At 38.7% G+C, this 23,498-nt stretch overlaps 1 protein-coding gene and 1 pseudogene across 1 annotated transcript in view; both read left to right on the top strand.

Annotated features, from left to right (window-relative positions):
- The window catches only part of KCNH5 (potassium voltage-gated channel subfamily H member 5), a 304,115-nt gene that overhangs the window by 268,944 nt on the left and 11,673 nt on the right, over nucleotides 1-23,498 (top strand). The gene's annotated exons all lie outside the window — the stretch shown is intronic.
- Nucleotides 16,999-17,206, top strand: LOC116592062 (annotated as a pseudogene).

The raw sequence follows: 23,498 nt of genomic DNA, 5'->3' as shown, positions 1-23,498 counted from the left end.
TCTATGAAATCTTTAAGAGTTTCTGCTTTCAATTTTCATAAAAATTTAGTTGAATTATTTTTATTCATTTTATTTAGGATTTTTGCTTAATTCATTTTTATGTTGATTTATTTCTATTAAAGCCTGATAATAAAACCTAAAAGAAATGAGGATCTTTCATAAATGTCAAATAAGCTGAATCACATACTATAGGGTACCTTGTACTCTTTTGCTACTTAGGACATTAGCTACCCTTAATCTTCCAAAATATGTTGGACATTCATCATGCCCCAGTTTCAAGACTTTATTTATTTAATCCTACCAGGTCTTTGAAGACAAGATTACCATCCCATTTCATAGTCCAGAAAACTGAGATCCATAGAGGCTAAAATTAAGTTGATCCCCCAAAGTTGTAACCCTGAGAAGCAGCAGAAATGGAATTTACACCCCAAGGTCTCACTTTGAGGCTGGTGGTCTTTTCTTATACTAAACTGTCTTCAGCCATGGAAAATTTTTGCAGAATTAGCAACTTACAGTGCTTTTCATTTAAACCATTAAGGCTATTCTGTCTTTGCACAGATATTTACTAAAACACAATTGTAGAGGGTATTGTAAAATAAAAGCCAAAACCCAAACTGTCTTACAGCCTAAAATTTTGAGCCCAAAGTATCTTTCTCACTTTCTCTTTCTGTCTCTCCGACAATACATTCAAAGAACAAATCATAATAAGTGAGCTCCGGATGCCACTCATGGGGGTGTGTCCTCTCCCGGCCTTCCGTTATCACTGGGTGAGGAGAAGGAACTAAAACTCAGGTCCTACAAGAGCCCAGAAGAGATGCCAGAGCTTTTACCATCTGAAATCTGGATACTCAATCTTCATTTTAACTGAAAGTTGGCTTGGTATGTTCAGTTCATTAAAAGAATTGAATCATGGTGTGCTAGCCGTTCACTGTCTTCCGGCAGCCTGTACCCCCCATCTACAGAGCCCGCATTATGTTAGAAGGTCACTCCATCAGTATCATGAGCTTTCCCCCCGAAAGCTTTTCTCCCATCCCAATCTAGCCTATTAGTAGAGCAGGTCCTTGTACTGTCAATCATCCTCTCATCTGAAAGTATAACACAGTCTTTTTTTTTTTCACCTCCTACCTCTGAAGCATTAAGTACCCTAGCAAAGTTCTTAAGGAATAGATGCAAACCACTTCATCTATCAGGACATTTGTTTTGCAGGGAAAGCTCTATCATGATAATTATTTACCTAACAGTCGATACAGTAGAATAAGATTATAATGCCCTTAAAAATGTAACAGAGATGTCCTTTACATTATAAGCATTTTCCTTTTTTAATTCATACTCAAAGGAATCAAGGCATATATTTAAATGATTTCTACTTAAAAATAAGATGTATCTGGAAATTAGCAGGTTAAGTTTAGTTAAGTAAGTAATGGAAGCCAGAAATGAGACTATTAACAGCTTCCCATGAGTTCTTTGTTTTGAATTGCTGCATGGAGAGTTCATCGGTCTGTATTACTGTAAAGAGACAAGGGAAGGCTTCACATGTTAATGGGTATTAATTCCATTCTCAGCAAGTATTATCCAAAAGTGATTCCTTGACACCAAACAATCAGCTACGTGATTTAGAGTTGACTCAACTTCATTTCTACCTCCATATTAAATATTTCTTATTTTATGCATAGCCTGCCAAAATAGAGGAATAAGAAAGTAAGTTTAATAAAAATAAACAAAGGGAAAAAATCAGAATGAAGTGCAAACATATTTATCCTTTTGGGTTTACAGCTCTTACCTGTCGTGTTCTTCTCTGAACCAGCTTCACAGAACGGGAAGTCTGTATCAGACTGGGTTGAAAGCAAGAGGCAGACTTGAGTGCCCTGTTAGAAAACTAGCAGGGGAGCAAAAGGAGATGGGAGCTGGTGAGCAAGAAAGCTCAAGAGTTAAAATAGTAGCCAGGCTCCTATCTGACCAGTAAGGCAAGAGACACCATTGCATTATTAATCCTGAGTTTCTCAGATTAGGTAAGACAAATAATCACACACAGACCCAAGGATGGACAATGGAGGGATGGAAGATAATGGTACGAACTGTAGGTTTCTCTAGTCAACTATACTCCCACAGTCCGTATGCACACCTTTTGTATACTGTGGCTGCATGGCTGTTTAGCAAACATATGTTGGTATCTTAGTCCATTCTGTCACAGAGTGACCCCTGAGTGCTATGTCTTCTCCTGTTGGCTTAAGCAGATCTGACTTGTTTAAATGCATGATGTCTAGGAATGGAAGGCAGTTTAACGATTTATGTCGTCTGTTCATCTGTCAAGAGAAGGGATTCTTGATGCTGCTGAATCAGATGTTAAAACGAATTTCCCATCCCACTCCTCCAAAAACAGCAACTTACTTTGCTAAAAGGTTTACATTTAATTATGTTCTATATTTAGAGTCTATTATAAAATACCCTTTAACTGTTGTTGTAAATCAAAGCTAATGTTCTATTGGCAATCCTTGAGATATGCAGCAAACTTTTCCTTCCAATTCTTCCAGCTACCTGCAGGTTTATATGACAAAAACAAAAACACTCAGATCCCATGCCCTGGGCCATAGGAACATAAATCTTTGTCTGGTAGTAATGTTTGTGTAGAACTTTCTCATGGAAGCTTTTCTGTCTGCACAGCAGTGCTGTGATTGCTGCTGGCAAGACTTTGGGATTTATAGTGGGTCACAGAACTCCCTAGCAGAAGTTTTCTGTTGAGTTGGCAAATGTTGATGTTCAGTGGACCATATCTTAGACATTCTCAGTGGACCATATCTTATACATTCTCCAACGTATAATTTCTTGTTTTTCAAATGCTGTTATTTTATTTTTTTTGAAGATTTTATTTATTTATTTGACAAAGATCACAAGTAGGCAGAGAGGCAGGCAGAGAGAGAGAGGAGGAAACAGACTCCCCGCTGAGCAGAGAGCCCTATGTGGGGCTCAATCCCAGAACTTGGGGATCATGACCTGAGCCGAAGTCAGAGGCTTTAACCCAGTGAGCCACCCAGGCACCCCTGCTGTGTTATTTTAACAACTCCCTTCAAAACTTTTCCTGTAAGAATTCCTAAATGCCTTGGCACAAAAAGGGAAAAAAATTCCCCACACAAATGGTCTTCACCATTTTGACTAGAGATTCTGAGTCTGAGGTCCAAATGCAGGCTTTGAAGAATCCTATTAAACTTTTAGAAACATGATTTAAAATTTTTCGTGTCTTAGACAATGTGTCTTATGGAGGGAGGTTGTTAAAGTTTTATCAGATTCCCCCCAAACTACGTAATCCTCAAAAGGTTGAGCACTTCTTCAGATCTAGTTAATAAGAAATGCCATGTACCATGCTGTCTTTGTCTATGCACCAGAGTATAATTTGTATCAGAGGGAATGTTGACCAGAGACATTATTAATTTCCACAGATTAAAGATGACTCCTGAATAACCACATTGTCCTTAAAACCTACTTACAGATAAAGTCACCACAAATCTTAAGTTCTTTCTGAAACTTTCACTGCTCCTCAAGTTATGCCCCCTTCTTGGCATGCCCCAACATGTTCTTCAGACTTCTCTTCCTATTGAAGTCCTTTGTGACCTAATTAAAATAGCACCGTTTCTAGAAACTTTTTCAGAGGCCCTTGGTCAGTTTGCCTCTCAAATGATGTGCATCTGGTTTTGCATTCCTTTTACTGAAGAGCCTCTTAGAGTTTGATTTGTGTTGAGGTTGTCTATGGCTCTATGTTCCTAAGCATATTGCAAAAGAGAGAGACCAGGTTTTTTTTTTTCTTAAATAAAGATTTTTATTTATTTGACAGACAGAGATCACAAGTAGGCAGAGAAGCAGGCAGAGAGAGAGAGGAAGGGAGGCAGGCTCCCCACTGAGCGGAGAGCCCAACGTGGGGCTCGATCCCAGGACTCTGAGACCATGCATGAGCCGAGCGGAAGGCTTTAACCCACTGAGCCACCCAGGTGCCCCGAGAGACCAGGTTTTATTTTTCATTGCTCATTTCATCAGGCACAGTGGTTGGCCCTCAATAGATACTTAAGAAATGCTTCCTATTTAACTGTTGGATGAATGCTAAGTTGATACCGGATGTCCTGAATATAATCGGAGCATCTGATAGGCAGATGGACACTAACTATGGTATTCGCAGGAACATTACTGATGTGTGTAAATCAGAGTGGGCAGGTAAATTAAAGAAAGCACAGTATGATACTTTAAAATATTTTCTCTTCTCTTTTTAAATGAAGCGATACACTCTCAGTCAGTAATGCCGAGTCTCATTCACTTATAACGAGCTCTCTGTGGCACCAAGAAAGCTCAAATGTCCTGAGTATTTTGCTCTATACTTAAGTATGTTCAGTAACTCTTAGCAAGTAACAGCTATTAGTAATGAATGTTGCACTTTGCAGATGCCACTTTTAAAAAATCTTCAAGCAGTGCTTGACCAGGGACTCCTTTTACTTTTTCTTTTTTAGAACCTATTTTCAGTAAGTCTGACTTCTCAACAATTAAGAATGTCATCTTTTATTAATTACCTCTTACCACACAGAATCACCTCCAATCTATAGAACTCTGAATAGATTTATTTTCATAATAGCTAATATTTATATAACACTGTAAAGATTACAGATGCAATTTTATATGCATCATCTAAGTTGACCCTCAGAACCACAGTGTAAAATAAATAAAGGAGATTTTATCTTCCTGGTTTTCACAAATGAATAAATAGACTGAGCTCCTTACCCCAGGCCATTTGCTCCAGGTCATTTGCCCCTGGTAAGTGATTCAGTGGGGTAGAGGACCCAGGATTCTTTCGTCAGGGGCAGTTGGTATTCATTCTACCACTTTGTGTTATCGCTAAGATACACGAGGTTATTTATTCACTCAGCAGATATACCTTATGCATTTCTTATGTGCCAGATTCTGTATGTTCTGGCACTCAGCATAGCTCAGTGAACAAACAGGTATCCAGTCTCTGTAAGGATTAAATCATGTTGGGAAAACGACAACAAAAATAAGTGCTATTTGCGGTATATTATTAGATGGTGATGATTATTGTGGAGGGAAATCAAACAGAGGAAGGGCACGGAGCGTTTGCAGGGGTCTGCCGTGCAGTGGTCCAGAGGATTGTCAGGCCTCCTCCAAAATGGGATGCGAGAGCACAGACCTGAAAGAGACGAAGGAGTTGGACTACGGATATCTAGGAGATACATGCAGAGGAAACAGCAAGTGCAAAGGCCCTGAAGTAAGAGTTTTTTTCAGTGTGTTTGAGGGAAGAAAGGAGACCAGTGGGGCCGGACTGTGGTAAGCAAAGGAGAGAACAGTGGGAGATAAGGTCACAAGGTGATGAGTCGTACAGTCAACCATAAGGACTTTGGTTTCTATTCTGAATAAGATGGGAAGACATTAAAGGACTTTGACTAGAAGAGGAACATGACATGACCTGCATTTTAAAAGCTTCACTCTTATCTCCGTCTTCTATATTGAGAATAGATTCCTGGGGTGGGGGGTAGGGTAGAGTGGGAGAAGTGTGAAGAAGAGACCAGTGAAGAGGCTACTGCAATGACCTGAGCACTGGTGGCTGACTTGCTTTGCAAGGGCACAGTTCTGGAGGCCTAAAGTCTGAAATCAAGGCATCAGCAGGGCTACCCTGTGTCTGACAGCTCTGATGAGAATCCTTCCTTGCCTTCCAGCTTCTGGGACTGGCCAGCAATCACTGGTGCTTCTTGGCTTGCAGACGAGGTGCTCCAGTCATGTGGCCGTCTCTTCCCTGCGTGTCTTTACAGCTTTCCACTGTGCATGTCTGTCTCTGTCTAAATCTCCTTCATGTATGAGGACACCAGTCATTCAGGATTAAGGTCCATCCTAAAGACCTCATTTTAACTTGATTACATCTTTAAAGACTCTATTTCCAAATGAAGTCACATTCTGAGGTACTGGGGCTTAGTATTTCAGCATTTTTTTTTTTAAGATTTTATTTATTTATTTGACAGGCAGAGATCACAAGTAGACAGAAAGGCACACAGAGACAGAGGAGGAAGCAGGCACCCTGCTGAGAAGAGAGCCTGATGCGGGGCTCCATCCCAGGACCCTGGGATCATGACCTGAGCCGAAGGCAGAGGCTTTAACCCACTGAACCCTCAGCATATCTTTTTGATAGACACAATTCAGTCTATAACAGTGACTAGACTAGAGTGGTATGAGTAGAAATAGTGAACAGTAGTATTTACGAACTGTGTATGTGTTTATAATACATAGTATAGCACAGTGACTGTTACAGGTGATTATTAATAACTATGATTATTTTGTTGTTAAAATTATTAACATGGCCAGATGATCACAATACCACTAATACTTGTCTGAATGATAACAAGCCCATGTTTTCTTAGGTAATGCATGAAGAAAATGGTATCAATGAAATTGAGAAACCTCAGGCATCAAACCCTTCTCCTCAGTTCAAGGGTCTCCAGGGTAACATCTATGGTCCCCAGTAGTCCTGCCTCACTGTTCTCTACTGCCTGCTCTGCTTATAACTGAGGTCACTATTATGCCTGTCCCCACCCAGATCACTTTCTGATTACAGCTGTAGCTCCAACATTCCTGTCACCTCTTTATGTCACCAACAGTGATTTGATTATCCTGACTCTTCTTTTTTTATTTTTTAATTTATTTTTTTAAGTTTCTTTTTTAATTATTATGTTCAATTAGCCAGCATATAGTATGCCATTAGTTTTTGATGTAGTGTTCAACGATTCATCAGTTGTATATAACACCCAGTGCTCATCACCACACATGCCCCCCCCCCCCCCGCCTTAATACCCACCCCTCTCCCTTCTGTAACCCTCAGTTTCATTCCCAGAGTCCAGAGTCTTTCATGGTTTTTTTCCCTCTCTGTTTCTTCCCATTCAGTTTTTCCTCCCTTCCCCTGTGGTCTTATGTGCTATTCATGTTCCACATATGAGTGAAACCAGTGATAATTGTCTTTCTCTAGTTGGTGTATTTCACTCAACATAATCACCTCTAGTCTCATCCACGTTGCTACAAAAGTTGGGTTTTCATCCTTTCTGATGGAGGCATAATATTCCATTGTATTTATAGACCGTATCTTCTTTATCCATTCATCTGTTGAAGGGCATCCCAGCTCCTTCCACAGTTTGGCTATTGTGGACATTGCTGCTATGAACATTGGAATGCATGTGCCCCTTCTTTTCACTATCTTTGGGGTAAATACCTAGTAGTGTAATTGTTGGGTTATAGGGTAGCTCTATTTTTAACATCTTGGAGGAATCTCCATACTGTTTTCCAGAGTGCATTCCCGCCAACAGTGTAAGAGGGCTCCCCTCTATCCACATCTTCTCCAAAACTTGTTGTTTCCTGCCTTGTTAATTTTTGCTATTCTGAGTGCTGTAAGGTGGTATCTCATTGTGGTTTTGATTTGAATTTCCCTGATGGCTAAAGATGATGAACAATTTTTTTCATGTGTCTGTTAGGCATTTGTATGTCTTCTTTGGGGAAGTATCTTTTCATATCTTCTGCCCTTTTATTGCTAGAATTATTTCTTTTTTGGATGTTGAGTTTGACAAGTTCTTTATAGATATTTGATACCAACCCTTTATCTGTAATGTCATTTGCAAATATCAAAATACTGAGTCTCTTTTTGATCCCACAGTCTTTGAACTACAAAATCCTTCTCCCACTTTCAAAACTGAACATCATTAGTCTTTGTTTCCTGCGATACCTCTAATAGGGTCTCAGGTATAGGGATTGGTTATCAACTCTAACACATGTTGGCATGATATCTTCCCCAATCTTGAGGCATATAAATCCAGTAGGGCTGTTTCAAGGACTTAAATGCACTCTCCTTGATTTCTTTTTTTTTTTTTTAAGTTTATACCAATTTATTCTGTTTCTCAGCAATGTAGCAAGTTTGCATTTGCTTGAAACCAGCAGTGGATATTACAATTCTTTTTTTAAAAATTAGTATATAATGTATTATTTGTTTCAGGGGTACAGGTGAATCATCAGTCTTACACAATTCATAGCAATCACCATAGCACACACCCTCCCCAATGTCCATCACCCAGCCACCCCATCCATCCCATCCCCCTCCACTACAGCGACCCTCAATTTGTTTCCTGAGATTAAGAGTTGTATGGTTTGTCTCCTTCTCTGGTTTCATCTTGTTTCATTTTTTCCTCTCTTCCCCTATGATCCTCTGTCATGTTCCTCAGATTGCCACATATCAGTGAGATTGTATGATAATTGTCTTTCTGATCGACTTATTTCACTAAGTATAATACCCTCTAGTTCCGTCTATGTTGTTGCAAATGGCAAGAGTTCATTTTTTAAAAATTTTTATTTTTTATTAAGATATAATGTATTATTAGCCCCAGGGGTACAAGTCTGTGAATTGCCAGCAAGATTTAATTTTTATGGCTGCATAATATTCCATTGTATATACACATACCACATCTTCTTTAGCCGTTCTTCTGTTAATGGACATCTAGGCTCTTTCCATAGTTTTGTACTTGGCTTGATTTCAAGTGAACACATGGTATACACTGATACATGGTTGCAGCATACAATGTCTCAGTTTATAGCTTAGAAAGCTATCCTATAATATATCAGAATACTAATTTTTTCATGGATATTCAAAACACTTCAATGCTTTTTTTCTAAGTAATGACACTGAGGCTAAGGAGTAACAAGAGGCTTATTATTATTATTATTATTATTTTAATATTTTATTTATTTATTGACAGAGAGAGACACAGAGAGGGAACAAAAACAGGGGGAGTAGGAGAGGGAGAAACAGGCTTTCTGCTGATCAGGGAGCCCAGTGGGGGGCTTGATCCCAGGACTCTGGGATCAAGACTTGAGCAGAAGACAGACGCTTAATGACTGAGCTACCAATGAACCCCAAGGCTTGTTATTATTAATAATTAAAATTGCTGTTAAATATTTGCTTTTATTCAGGAAACTGTGCTCTGCAATTGTTAGAATATGACAAAGTCATCTTCCCTGCCTCCAGGTACTTTAGGTTTAATGAGGTAGAGAGAGATGCTTAACAGATAATTTCAGTATTCTATCTTAAATTCTGAGAGACTGGAAGGTATTCTGGGAGCCCAAGTGTCCAGCCAAGTGTCATCAGAATATGCAGATAGTTGTGTCAACATGCAGATAGCTAGATTTGGACACTCTTGGGTATGCTTAATGTCTTGAGAGTAGAGGACTTCACTTAGGAAAAGCATATGATATGAAAAGAACATCGGGCCAAGGACTGAACTATGTATGGGAAGCACCAGTGTTTGAAGAGTTAATAGTAAGAGGAACCCACTAGTGAGATATAAGGGGAGAACAATGGGGGTGGGTATCACACATGCTAGGGAAGTAGATTTACTGGAATAATGGAGTGGCCAACAGTGTAAAATACAGAAAAAAATGCAGAGTAAAATATGGACTGAAGAATGATCATAGGATTTGTGTACGTAAGGATCAATAATAGTGCCCAGAGAGAAAGAAAATAATTTTAGTATGTGGATGGTTGGGGCAAAAGCTAAGTTGTGTGGTTTGGTGACTGAATAAGTGTGTAAGTAGTATCTATTTAAACCATACTTTCAAGAAGATTCAAGAAGATTTTACCAGCCTGGGACCCAGCAGGAGAGCAAGGGCAGACTCTTACTGGGAATTTGAGGAGGCTAAATAAAAGGCTTATATATAAAGTGGGCAACTGATACAGTTTCTTTATGTAAGGAATACCCATGGGCTAGTTATAGCACAGGGTTACCATCCATTGGCCAAAAGATCTAAGATGAAGGAGAGAGAAGAGGGTAAGGAGGCAAAGGGAAGAGAGAGAGAGACAGACTGTATAAAGAAGGTTGCCTGACGAGAGCTGTGACCTGGAATTAAGTAAAGGAATCGAGCCGGCCTATAGCAACACCTAAAATAGCTAAAATAAAAAGACTCCGACTCCTCACTCTCCTTCTTCCCTTATATCTCCTGGTGCTGCTCATTGGCCAAGCCAGACTGGAAGCAAGGTGACAAATAAGCCCACTGGTATAGTCATAGGCCAGCATCCAGGGCAGGTGGAGAAGGGTGGGAATGGTCTAGATGGGTAGATAAGGTGTGTGCAGAACAAAATTAGTTTGAGTAGAGCAGTAAGAAGAGACAATATTCGTTAAAGTGGTTGCCAAGTAAAAGAAAGGGGTTGAGTTTTGTAAAGTTTTTTTCCCCACTGCACTAGTATGGGAGAGATGAGCTAAAAGCTGAGGTAAAAAGTCAGTAGAGAAGTAGTTAAAGCTATGGAAGAATATTAGGATAATTGATGGCAGATAAATCCTAGAGGATTCAGGTGACAGATAAAAAGTCAAGATATAAGGGTTGGCTTTAAATGGAAGGAAGAACTTTCAGCTTCTCAGATTGGAAAGAAGAAGAGGCTGAAGCACAGTTGTTTTGAATCTGTAGGTGATGAAGGGACCAGAAGGGAAAGTCAAGAAATTTAGAGAGCTGATCACTTTGTCTTAATTTTCCTGACAAAGAAGGCTGAGAGTGGGAGCATGGGGTGTGGGTGGATTGTGAGAAAGTTCTATTTCTCTGAGTCTGTCACTGGGACAGGGCCAGAGTGGGCAGAAGGAGGAACTGACCAAGACAAGAAATGTCCACTGAAAGCCTCGTTAATGTTGGAGATCCCAAGCTATCGTGCACAATGGAGGGATTTTCTCTTTCAATTACAGACATGCAGCAGCCCGACTCTATAACTGAAGAAGACCAGTTGAAGGGATGATTCGGGGTCACGGCTTTATCAGATGAGCTCAGTGGCAGGCATCCTCACTGGAAAAGAGCCCACTGATGCTCACCCCTCAAAATCCATCTTATACAACTGAGATCATTTTATGTTCCTCCCTTTCTTCCAGGTGCTCTTTTCAAAAATGGTTTTGAAATATTTGGGGCGCCTGGGTGGCTCAGTGGGTTAAAGCCTCTGCCTTCGTCTCAGGTCATGATCCCAGAGTCCTGGGATCGAGCCCCACATCAGGCTCTGCAGAGAGCCTGCTTCCTTTCCTCTCTCTCTGCCTGCCTCTTTGCCTACTTGTGATTTCTGTCAAATAAATAAATAAAATCTTTAAAAAAATATAATAAAATGGTATATTTGCAACCCACTTAAACCCACAATAATGGTGGCATTCTTAGAATTATTTCATAAAATTTAGATAAAATTCCTACAAGTATTATGATTACCATTTTCATGCTCAGTACAAGACATTTTTTCTGAAGGTTAAAGCAAGTGTCACCTAAGGCAGATAAATAGTTGCGGTTTAAATTTTAGTAAAAAACTGTACCACATTTATATACTTACATTCCATGTAGAAACCATCTCTTTGCTAAATCCACATAGCTTATAACTAACAAATTAATATTATATTTCAAAAGGAAGAGAAAGAATTGAATTATTACAATGACATTTCCTCTTCATTTCTTTCATTTGTTTCCCATCAATATGATTAGTGTTTTTTTTTTTAAAGATTTTATTTATTTTAGAAAGAGAGGGTAAGGGAGGGAGGGAGAGAGAGAGAGAGATCACAAGCAGGAGTAGGGGGAAGGGCAGAGGGAGAAGCAGACACTGCTGAGCAGAGATGCCAATGCGGGGATCCATCCCAGAACCCTGGGATCATGACCTGAGCCAAAGGCAGATGCTTAACCAACTGAGACACCCAGGCGCCTTGATCAGTGTTTTTTTTTTTTAAAGTGGTCAGTTATATTTTCAAAGTTCTAAACATTTTATTTTTTACAAATAAAGTCAATGGAGAAGCAGTATTGTTAGAAAAGAGTGTCACCTGCTATAGCTACTACCCAGCCCCCCAAATCTATACTGATTGTTTGGAACATAGTTCAGTATTACCCAGTTGGAATTGTGCCTTTGCAGCTTTACTCTACCAACTTTTGACATGTGTGTCCTTGTGTGGGAGATGAAGCCTGCCTACTGGTAAAGACAGATTTTAATTGTACATAAATGTTCTCCCTACAAAAAATGATGATTTCTGTGAGTCTTTTATGTTCTCAGATTCATTTAACAAATAAATGCTTCTATATTGTTGTTCTTGATTAGGTGTGGAAACAGGTTTCTTGATTCTGTTAATATTAAACAAGACATAGCAATTTGGGAAGATTTCTTACCATATAGTAAAGAATAACAAAAGGAAAATAAGGAGCTGGGATGTGTCATATAAATTGATTACTGTGCCACTGAAGTCTCTAATTGATTCATGATGGACGTTGCTGCTGTAAAGTTATTGATTTTGCTTCTCTTGCACCATTTTTCCCATAACCGTTAATGGAGGTAGGATGATTCTACAGGAATCACTAATTCTAAGGCAATGCTTGAAATTAAATTACTATAGTCTAGCAGCTATTTTATTTTGTCTTTAGTGAAATAAGGACCAGATAATAATACTTTATCCATGTTTCTTGTCCTTGCATACAATCCATTAGATCCAGAAAGTATATTTTCATTTCAAACTATAAACATCAATGCTTAGAATAACTATGTATTCTTGCAGAGTCTGAAAAGAGAAAGACTTGGCTCACATATAAAGGGCAGATTATTTTAACTTACTCTTTGACTTCAGTTTCGTAAGATGATATTTATTGGGGAAAAAGTAGAAATGGTGACTACTGTCATGGAACGCAGCCTTTTGAGGAAGAACAGAAATTTTAAAAGTAAATGAAAAATTACCTTTCTAGGTTAACTTTCCATATCTTAGTCCCAGGGACATTTGACTGCAAGAATCTAGAATAATTCAAGGTTCTTTAAATATACCATGATCTTAGTCTTCTGCACTTCTCTACCAGCTGTGTGTGTCTGCTAACAGTTCCTTCAGGCTTTATTTCTTTGGTGAATTCCTCCTCATGATTTAAGATCCTGCTCAAAGTCTTGTGAAGTTTTCCCAAATCCCCACACCAGGCAATGTTTGTGGCTTCATGCAACAGACTCGTATTAGTCACTTTCCTTCACTTTCAAGATTCATCCTATTTGTCCAACACCTTCTAGTACTACAGCTCTCTTATCTAATGTGATAGGACTAAAAATATTACTAGCTAATGATCAAGAAAATCTGTATGCTATGCTAGGCATTCTTCAGCGTTCTTTAGCTACAGCAACGTATTTTCCCCAGCAATGACCATATAAAGAAAGTACTGTTACTATCCCCCTTACAAATGAAGTAAATGAGGCACAGAAGGTTCAATAACTTGTCTAGAATGACATAGCTAATGAATATAAGACCACAGTTTGAGTCCAGTGAATATGGCAATAGAGCTTATACTCTTACCCAAGCATTGTATGTAACTTAGTAATTAGTAGTTTAGTAAAAACTTTTGGCAGATATTTTAACTTAAAACCTTAAAAAATATATATTCAATTACCAATGTTTGGAACCATTTTTAGTCTTTATTATGTATACCATACCATAATACAGACCCTGAGATTTTCAGTTTTGGTTTCTTTAAGTGCAGCAAGAGACTCTACTGATGAACATATATAACTGACTGTTAATGAGCATATAATTCAACTGATGGATGTAGAGGTTTACTGGCTGACCAGTCTAGAGCATCTGGTGTGCTGTGGGCATCAGTCAGTGTGTTGTACAAAGATAATGGAAAGTGATGGTCACACTGGTCATGTTGATTAAGTGGAGGTTAGTTAATTCAAGAGATCTTAGTCTTTTTTTTATTGTGTACATTCCTCTGCCTCTGCATTTACGTTTTGTGTTGAAACTACCTGTTTACATACACTTGTTCTTTATGGAACTGTAATAAGCAAGCTTATTTTATTCATCTTTATTTCCTCAATACCTACAAGACTGTCCTGCACATAATAAGGGCTCCTGAAAATCTTTGATGATTTAGAATAATTATAATAGACCAAATTGTCCCACCCCGTTGTTTTAACATGCGAACAAGAGGGTCTACTGCTGCCATTCTGGGAATCCTTGTGGATGGGACAAACTTGTGTATTATGTAAATAAAATTTTAACTGAAATATAACTCATTTGTAGAAATGTGTATAAACCATTAGACCACTGCTTGAGGAATTGAACACATCCATGTTACCGGCACCTAACCTGAGGAACATGTCAGAAGCCCTGTCCCCTGGGCCACTGCATTCATTCATGACAGACCCCTCCCAAGATTTAACTACTTACTGTTCTGACTTTCAACGCTTTAGGTTAGTTTTACCTCTTTTTTGGGATATTTATTTATGTATGGTGCCCTCTATACCCAGTGTGGGGCTCGTACTCATGAATCCAAGATCAAGAGTTGCATGCTCTCCTGATGGAATCATCCAGGTGTCCCTCTTTTTTGGGGGGGGTGGGAGGGTGTATTTTTAGAGTTATATAAATGGAAGGATACAGTATGTACTCATTTGTATCTGGCTTCTTTCGCTCACTATTATTTTGTAGAAGCCATTCATGTTGTCTGTAGTTGGGGTTCATTTAACATTCATTGTAGAGTTTTTTACTGAATGAATACTTCAGCTTATCCATTCTGCTCTTTTTTTTTTTTTAAAGATTTTATTTATTTATTTGAGAGAGAGACAGTGAGAGAGAACATGAGAAAGGAGAAGGTCAGAGGGAGTAGCAGACTCTCTGTGGAGCTGGGAGCCCAATGCGGGACTCGATCCTGGGACTGCGGGATCATGACCTGAGCCGAAGGCAGTCGTCCAACCAACTGAGCCACCCAGGCATCCCTCCATTCTGCTCTTGATGTACATTTGGGTTTCCAGTTGGGGCCATTATGATTGGTCTGGCTACCAAGGTCCTTATACATGTGTTTTATTTACATGTGTACAGTAGTTTTTGGAGGGAGTAAAATTTCCGAGTCTAGAGCCTGTTTATCTTTAGCTTTAGTAGATACTCATCAAGCAGTTTCCCAAATGGTTGTATGAATTTGTACACCCACCATCAGTTTATGAGAATTCAATTTTTGCTATGTTCTTATTACACCTGTTCTTTTCCTTTTCTTTTTAGCCATTCTGGGGAGTAAGTAAGTGTAGGGTAATATATTAAGGTTTTAAATTGCACTCCCTCGATGTCTAATTAAAATGAGAGCTATTCTATACATTTCATGGCCATTTATATAATTTTTTTGGTAAAATGCTAATTTTTCTATCAGAGTTGTCTGTTCTTAATGATTTGTAACAACTGAAATAGAATAGAGATGGTCCAAAGATGCAGGACAAAATCACTTGCGTATCTAATTTTGCTTATATGGAAAGTTGAAAATCTAAGTGGTGAATGAAAGAGGAGAGATTTCTGCACCAGAATTTGGTTATTTTGCAATCAACAAATACTTGGAGATGGCATTCTCAGTTCATCTGGGTGAACACATGCTATACTTGTGCCGCTTACTAGATTCAACATAAGCAAATGGTGTTTATTTTACTTGGAATGGCTGGTAAATTCTGGTAAAATAGGGAACCATTTACCTTAAATAGATCTTTCAGTACACCTAATGTTTAGAAGGCCTAAGTGGCTTGGCCAAGCTTATCCAGGTAGTCATTGTCAGAGATAGTGTCTAAACCCTTGCCTTCTGACTCCTGAGAGACGTTTCAAAATTTTTTCTTGCCGCACAGTTCTTCTGATCCAGAAGCAAGAGATACCCCATCAAGAAAATGGGGAATGGACTTAGAAACCAGGAAAGTGAGTTCTGGGCCCAACTGTCAATGGCTGGCTCTACATCCAAGTGCCTAATCCTTTTGGCTCCTCTGAGTTTCAGCTTTCAGATTGCCCCAAATGAAGAAATACTGAAGAATTATTATATTTCAAGTAAATTTGATTACAACTGTAGAAGATTAAAACTAATATATCATCTAGACTAGATATACACTTCTAAATATTTCTAGAAGATAATACTCCAATAGAGGAAACTATTTACTTAGTCTATATTTCCCAACAGTGAAGAATTTATGTGTGTGATATTAAGTAAAAGCTGCATTGTTTTAGAAATCAAATACAAAAATGAACACATACTTAAATAGATGTGCTAGAATTGGTTTTCCTAAACAAAAGCTGTAGAAATTTCCTTTCATTATGAACACATATCTTTGAAGGTATTGCAACTAACTGCCTTACAGTAATTGCTCCCTCTGAGGCACAGCAATTATCTTACAAGGCAAAAGCTAAAGGCGCATATTAGATGTGTTCCTGGGGACAAAGGAAGAGTATCAAATGAGATCTAGAAGGGTAATACAGTTGGGAGTGCATTATAAACTATAAACAAAATTATACACAGCATTGGGAATGTCAGCGCCTAATAGTGGAGCGAACACCGGAGTTGGCATTAGGAAATAGATTTCAGTCCCAGTTTGGCTATTTACTAGCTAAGTGAGCTTAGGCAAGTCCCGTAACTGCTCTGACCCTCATCTGTTGAATAGGGATAATAATAATTGTCCCGCTTGATTTATAAAGTTTCAGGGAGAAATTAGTTAACATAAGCTTAAGTGCGTTGTAAAATGTAGTGCATTTGCCAAATGTTAAATAATGTTATTTTCTACTTACGTGCTGAAGACTCTCATTCCATATTCATATGTATACACCCCCTTCTATGTGGTCAGCTGCCAACTCAAGAGTTGTGCCTTTGGTCGTCTGTCATGATGAAAGCGATTCAACCTCCTTTATCATATGATTGCTTTCTTCCCAGGCCTTGATCCTTTAGACCCTTTGCATCTCTCTTAAATTTAGATTAGGAATTCTCAAGTAGTGTAGCCTACTCTTTGAGTCCACTGGACTTGGGCTGGAACCCCATTCATTAGCTACATAGACTTGGGAAGGTCTTTAAATCTCTCTAAGCCTCATGTTATTTTTTTTTTTTCATCTTTAAAATGGATGACTGTGAAAATTAAATAAGCACATAATCCGTGAAAAATACTTAGTACAATTCTTCTAATCCTGGTATTTTTATTGCAAAGATTCCAAAATGAAAACATGTAGCTTTGCGCAGTGGCAGTATCGTAGCCAATGAGGTTTATCCGAGGCGCGATTATTGCTAATTGAAAACATGTAGAAACAGTCGCTTCCGTGATCAGAATAATTATATTCTCCAAGACAGTGTGGTCTAATGGTTCATTTAAGACTCAGGCAATACAGGGGTGCCTGGGTGGCAAGGTTGGATAAATGTCTGACTTTGGCTTAGGTCATGATCTCAGGGTCCTGGGGTCAAGCCCCATGTTCTGCTCCTACCTAGTAGGGAGTCTGCTTCTATATCTCCCTCTGTCCCTCCTTGCTGCTTACTCGTGCTCTCTCTCTCTCTCAAATAAATTAATGAAGTTTCAAAAAAAGATTCAGGCAACACAGAGGGTTGTGTTCTTACATTCCCAGCAAAGCATAATAATGATGGTTTTTTTTATCAGTTTTGTTCCTTTGAACTTGAGTGTGCTAAAAATTCTGTGTTAAGACCTTAGAAATAAAACGATTTTATTCTTCTGAGTATTCTTCTGAATTTTCAAATGCTAACAAGTAGATGTAGCTGCAATGCCACTTGGACATTAATTTAAATCGATACCAGTAGTGGGGGCTCTGTCACTGCTTATTTCAAAATATGTGGCATTGACATAGCAGAGCCAGAATAGGTGAGGAAACTGATCTCGGAGACTTGGAAAGATGAAGACAAATATTTAACTGTGACAACATTTGATAAAAGTGCTACTTGTGATCGCCTTTCAATGTTGTAGCTCTTTTGGAATTTCTGCAGCTTTTGTTTAGGAAAACCAATTCTAGTATTTTTATTTATGTGTTCATTTTATTTATGTGTTCATTTTTGCATTTGATTTCTAAACATCAGTAGTGAGTGGGGGTTGTGACTGGTTACTTTTAGCAAGACATGAGAAGAAAGAGGTGATCCCAGACAAGGGTTGGCTGGCTGATAAGCCAAGGAAAGGAATCGAGAATGGGAAAAAGTAGAAATAAGATTCGAAAGTCATTGTATGAAGAAGTCCATTAAGACTTTATTTTTGTAGCAAAGATCAGATAATGGATATGACTGCTCACAAAGCCTGATGCTTTCTGTGTAGCAGCCATTATGGTGGGGGTAAGGGGAGCAGGAGCGGGAGGGGAGTCCGAGTCCGGGGAGAGAAAGAGAGAGACACAGGCCCAAGAAAGCAAAGCATTAAATCAGGCTTGAGAATTATACATAAAGAAAGAACTTTTTATGAGACTACAAGCACAAGGAATTGACTGTAAATATGTCAGAAACTTATTAAATTTTTTCAAAGACGTATATTGCCAGAGAAACCACAAGCTTGGTCTTAAAAAATCCCTTTACTATGTGAACCTGAAACCACACCTTAGGCCCTCACATTTTCATAGGCAGGAAGTAGCTAAGGAATTTCTTCAATCTTGAAATAGGACAAACTCTCTAATCCCTATCTCATGTCTGACTATGGAATATGGACCCAGAACCACTTCCAAGAAGTTGGAATTGGAAACCAGAGAACACAGGATGGGAGAGGTTATCCTGCATAGCTTGTCCCATACAACAGGCTGAGAGACTAATAAAGGAATTTACCCCACTGCTGGGGCGGAGAGGCCTTCTAGTGCCTCCCAGGCAGACTCCCAACACTGCTGTGGACCAGTAACGGGGGAGTGTTTGAGCCATTTTCCTTGTCCCCTTTGAATAGGAGTGTTTAGTCAGCCAGCCTGTTCCTGGTCCACGCTTGTCTATTGTGTAAGTGTGTATGTGCGTGTGGATATTTGGGGGGGAGGGTACTGGGGTAGGGACAGGTGGATAACTTGCCTTTCTAGTTTACAGGCCACTCCATTCCAGGCTTCCCCACATCGGGAAATGGCATTACCTTGGGCTTATCCTTGGGCTTAGATGAAAGAGAGGTTTTTAAAAATTTTTCTCTTTCTCTCTCAAATTGTTCCTCCATTTATCTGCTAACCTGTCTATTTCACTGGCAAAAGAAATCCAGAATCGGACCACCTCTCACTACACCCATTTCTGCCTCCTGGTTCTAAGTCATTCTGACGTCTCAAAGTAGAAGTGAGATCATACACACCCTCTCCCAGGCTCCCTCAGATCCAAGTCCCTGGCCTCCCCTTTTACCCAGTGCTGCCCGCTTTGTCCTCCTTACTGCCCCCTGGCCGTGCAGAACACTCTCTCACCTTGGGGCCCCCTCTCCCCACAGCTATCTACCTGGCCCACTTCATTTCATCACTACCTCGGCTCTCAGATTCTCTTCCTCGGAGACCCAATGACTCTTCTTTTTTTTTTTTTTTTTTTTTGTAGCCCACATCACCACCTGACATTTTCTAGAATATTTAAGGAGTTTTGTTCTGTTCACTGACGTATACCTAACTCCAAAACACAGCCTAGAACATGGTGGGCGTTTGACAAACACTCATAATGTGAATGAAGATCTTGTTTGTTGCCACGTGCTGCCATTAATAAACGTGACAAAGGAAGTGCTGTCAGGGCGTAGAGTAGGATGGACCCAGTTCTTCCTGGGGTAGTTAAGTGAAAGCCTCCCAGTGGGCGAGCTTCCCGGATGCTCTCCCTGTGCCATACGGGCCTTTGCACTTAGAAGGATCCTGTTCTTGGTTTAATGCTCTGCTGTTGTTATCTGGTTACTCCTAATAATTTTGAACAAGGAGTGTGCATCCTTTTCATTGTGACATAATTCACACACCATACAATCTACCACAAAGTATGCAATTCAGTACTTTTCAGAGTGTTCACGAAGTGGTGCCACCATCACCAGTACCTCATTTCAGGAACTTCTCACCACCCCAGAAGGAAGCTGCATGCCCATGGGTAGTCATTCCCCATTTCCCACTTTCCCCCTGGCCATAGATCATATTCTCTGACTAAATTTGCTTCTCCTGAACATTTCAGATAAGTGAAATCAAACCTATGTGACTTTCCGTGTTGGGCTCCTTTCACTTAGTATGTGTTCAAGGTCCGTCCGTTCTGTAGCATGTATTAGTACTCCCACCCTTCTTCCGGCTTGGTAATTTCCCTTTGTATCCAGATAGACCCCATTTTGGTTGCCGAGTCACCTGTACTGGATATTTAGGTTGTTTCTACTTTTTGGCTATCATGAATAATGCTGCTATGAACACTGGTGTACTTGTGTTTGTGTGACTGTATGTTTTCATTATGTTTCTTGGATATCTCCCGAGGATTGGGATTGGTGGGTCACACTGTTATTCTGTTTAACTTTTTGCAAAACTGCAGAGCTCTTTGCCGCATTTTATACTCCTTCCAGCAAAGCATGGAGGGAGGTGTCCAACTTATCTACATCCTCCCGACACCTGTCATTTTTCTATTACTGATAACACATTATTTTTCCAATTATAGCCATCCTTGAGGATGGGAAGTATATCTCATTTGGTTTTGCATTTCCCTAATGACCAATGATATTGAGTATCTTTTCATGTGCCTATTAGCCATCTGTATAACTTCTTTGAAGAAATCTCTATTCAAATCCTTTATTTTTTTTAATTTTCCTTTTGTCTCTTGTTGAGTCATAATAGTTCTTTATATATTCTAGATATTACACCCATATCAAATATATGATTTGCAAATACTGTCTCCCATTTTGTGGGTTGTCAGTTTACTTTCTCTGTGAAGCAAAAGAGTTTTGGATTTTGATGAAGTCCAGTTTGTTTATTTAATTATTTTTGGTGGCTTAAGGTTTAGGTGTCTAAGAAACCCTCCCCTAATTCAAGGCCAAACAAATTTATGCCTTTGTTTCCTTCTAATAATTTCATAGCTTTACTTCTTCCATTTAGGCCTTTGATCCATTTTGAATTAAATTTTGTATATGGTGTGAAGCTTGTATCTATATTCATTTTATGTTTGTGCATCATTTGTTGAAAAGATTAATCTTTCCTCATTGAATTGCCTTGATATCCTTGTCAAAAACCAGTTGAGCATAGATGCATGGTTTTAATTTTGGACACTTACTTCTGTTGCATTGATGAATGTCTGTTCTTATGACATTTCTCACTGTGTTGATTATGGTAGCTTTATAGTGAAATTTAAAACTGAGAAGTATGAGTCCTCCAATTACATTCTTATTTTTTTGGTATTGTTTTGGCTATTCTGGGTCCCTTGCATTCCATTCAAAGTTTAGGATCAGCTTGTCAATTTCTGAAAAACTAGCAATTAGAACTTTGATGGGAATTGAATTGAAGCTGCAAGTCAATTTCAGAAATATTGTCATGTGAACAATATTAGGTCTTCCAATCCATAAACATGAAACGTCTATTTATTTAAATCTTTATTTCCGCAATGTTTTGTAACTTTTGTGTCTAAGTCCTGCACTTTTGTTAATTTTTTTCCTAAGTATTTTATTCTCTTTGATGCCATTGTCAATGAAATTGTTTTCTTAGTTTCATTTTCAGATGGTTCCTAGCTAGTATATAGAAATACAACTAATTTTTAAAGAAAATTTATTTATTTATTTGTTAGAGTGAGCGAGAGAGAGCACAGGCAGGGGAAGTGGCAGACAGAGGGAGAATCAGGGTCCCTGCTGAACAGAGAGCTCATCGCAGACACTTAACTGAATGAGCCACCCAGACACCCGAAATACAACTAATTTTATATTGATTTCGTGTCATGCATCCTTCTGAACTCCTTTATTAGCTATAATAGCCGTGTGTGTGTGTGTGTGTGTGTGTGTGTATTTCTCAGGAATTTCTATATTTTTTCATTCTGGGTGTCTTTTATTTAATTTCCTTGGCAATTTCTCTTGTTGGAACTTTCAACATTGCAGTTGAATACAAGTGGCAAGATGGGGCATAGTTACCTCTTTCCCCATTTTAGGAGAGAGCTTTCAGTATTTTACTATTAAAGATAATGTTAGAGGCTCCAAATTTTTATGTTGTATTGGGTTCCTACAAGTTATGTAGGTGGTCACGCCTCATAAAGGAGAGCACAGATGAGCTGAGTGTTAAAGGATAAGTAGGAGTTCCCCAGCATACGAAGGGGAGGAGAGAGAACACTGCATTATCACAGATAGATTCTGGATCTCAAAGTGGTTGAGTATGACAGGAACATGAAGATCAAATGCGGAGTGAAGGAATCAGGTTGGACAGGCAGGCTGAACTGAGCCATAGTAGATTTGCTGACTTATTAAAGAGCTTTACTTTTGTTTTCTGATTTTTTGGGGGGAGGGGTGGTTCTGCGATACTATGATATTTGATACACAATAGCAAAAAGTGGAATGAGGGGAAGTGAGACTAGAAACTGAGGCAGGGAGGGCAATTCGTGGATTCTAAATTTGAGACAAAGAATCTAAATCTTGCCAGTTTTACCTTGGACTAGCCATTTACTTGGTTTTGAAGACTATTTTCTTTCTTTCATTATTTTTCTTAAATGGAAAACACCTTTAGTAATAGAAACATAAATACTGAGTAACTATTTTAAGAACCATGCTAACACCAGTAATGGGGTTTATAATATATGTTTTGTTATTTATGAAAAATACATTTTTGTATTTATGATAACCTGGAAAATTGAGATTAATAATTTTTTTTAAAGTTTGCATTATTTATTTATTTATTTATTATGTTCGGTTAGCCAGCATATAAGTACATCATTAGTTTTTGATGCAGTGTTCAACGACTCATTAGTTGCGTATCACACCCTTTCATATGGTAAGGAAAAATGGGCCTAGAAGATTTCATTAGTAAATTCAAGAATAGTATTAGTAATTTTAGGATGTTTTGCATTTGCATTTTACCAGCCACCCCTATCCACATCAGGCATTCCCTGACACATTTATAAAATCAAAAGATAATCCTTTTTTCCCTTTCCCCTCCCTCCTTTCTTTCCTTTTTTTTTTTTTTCCTCTCTACTCATCTTCATTTCCCTTTTTTTGTTTTTTACACTTATCAAGTAATTAGTTAATTCCTCAAAATGTATTTAGGACCTAAGAGGCTGAACTAGATCTATAACACATTCCTTGTCCTTGAAAAGCTTATGGATTTAGGAGTGGCTGAAGTAAAGCAGGGCAGCCAGATTTCAAAATAGAGTGTGATGTGTCATTGTTACCTTTCCTTCACACGTCTAAAATTTATGGAATGAATTTTCATCTGCCTCAGCCCCGTCACTGTGGTCTTCATTAAGATGAGCTTATAGCCTCTGTTATTTACATGATAGTGGCTAATCAATCCTGCTTTGTTGTGTTAGTTTAGCTTGGAATGGATTGAAAGAACTAGGGGTAGAATTAGTGACTTACATTTACAGAAAAAGTAAAAAGAACAAAACCAACTAGATCCCATAAGAGTCAGATGAACTCGAGCTTCTGCCTGATCACGTATGGCTATAAATTCCTAGTCAATTCCCTAGAGTCACAGATCTGGAAAGTGATGGGCCATTTGAGGGGAAACTCCTCTATCTTCCTTCAAATTATGTAACACCAAATCCGTGTCATTAAACAAATGATTCTAACCCTTTTTTTCCTTGCCTTTATTGGATTTCAA

This window comes from Mustela erminea, chromosome 5 (assembly GCF_009829155.1).
Source record: "Mustela erminea isolate mMusErm1 chromosome 5, mMusErm1.Pri, whole genome shotgun sequence".
NCBI lineage: Eukaryota > Metazoa > Chordata > Mammalia > Carnivora > Mustelidae > Mustela > Mustela erminea.
The sequence above is the reverse complement of the archived record's forward strand: the minus strand, read 5'-3'. Positions and strand labels throughout refer to the sequence as shown.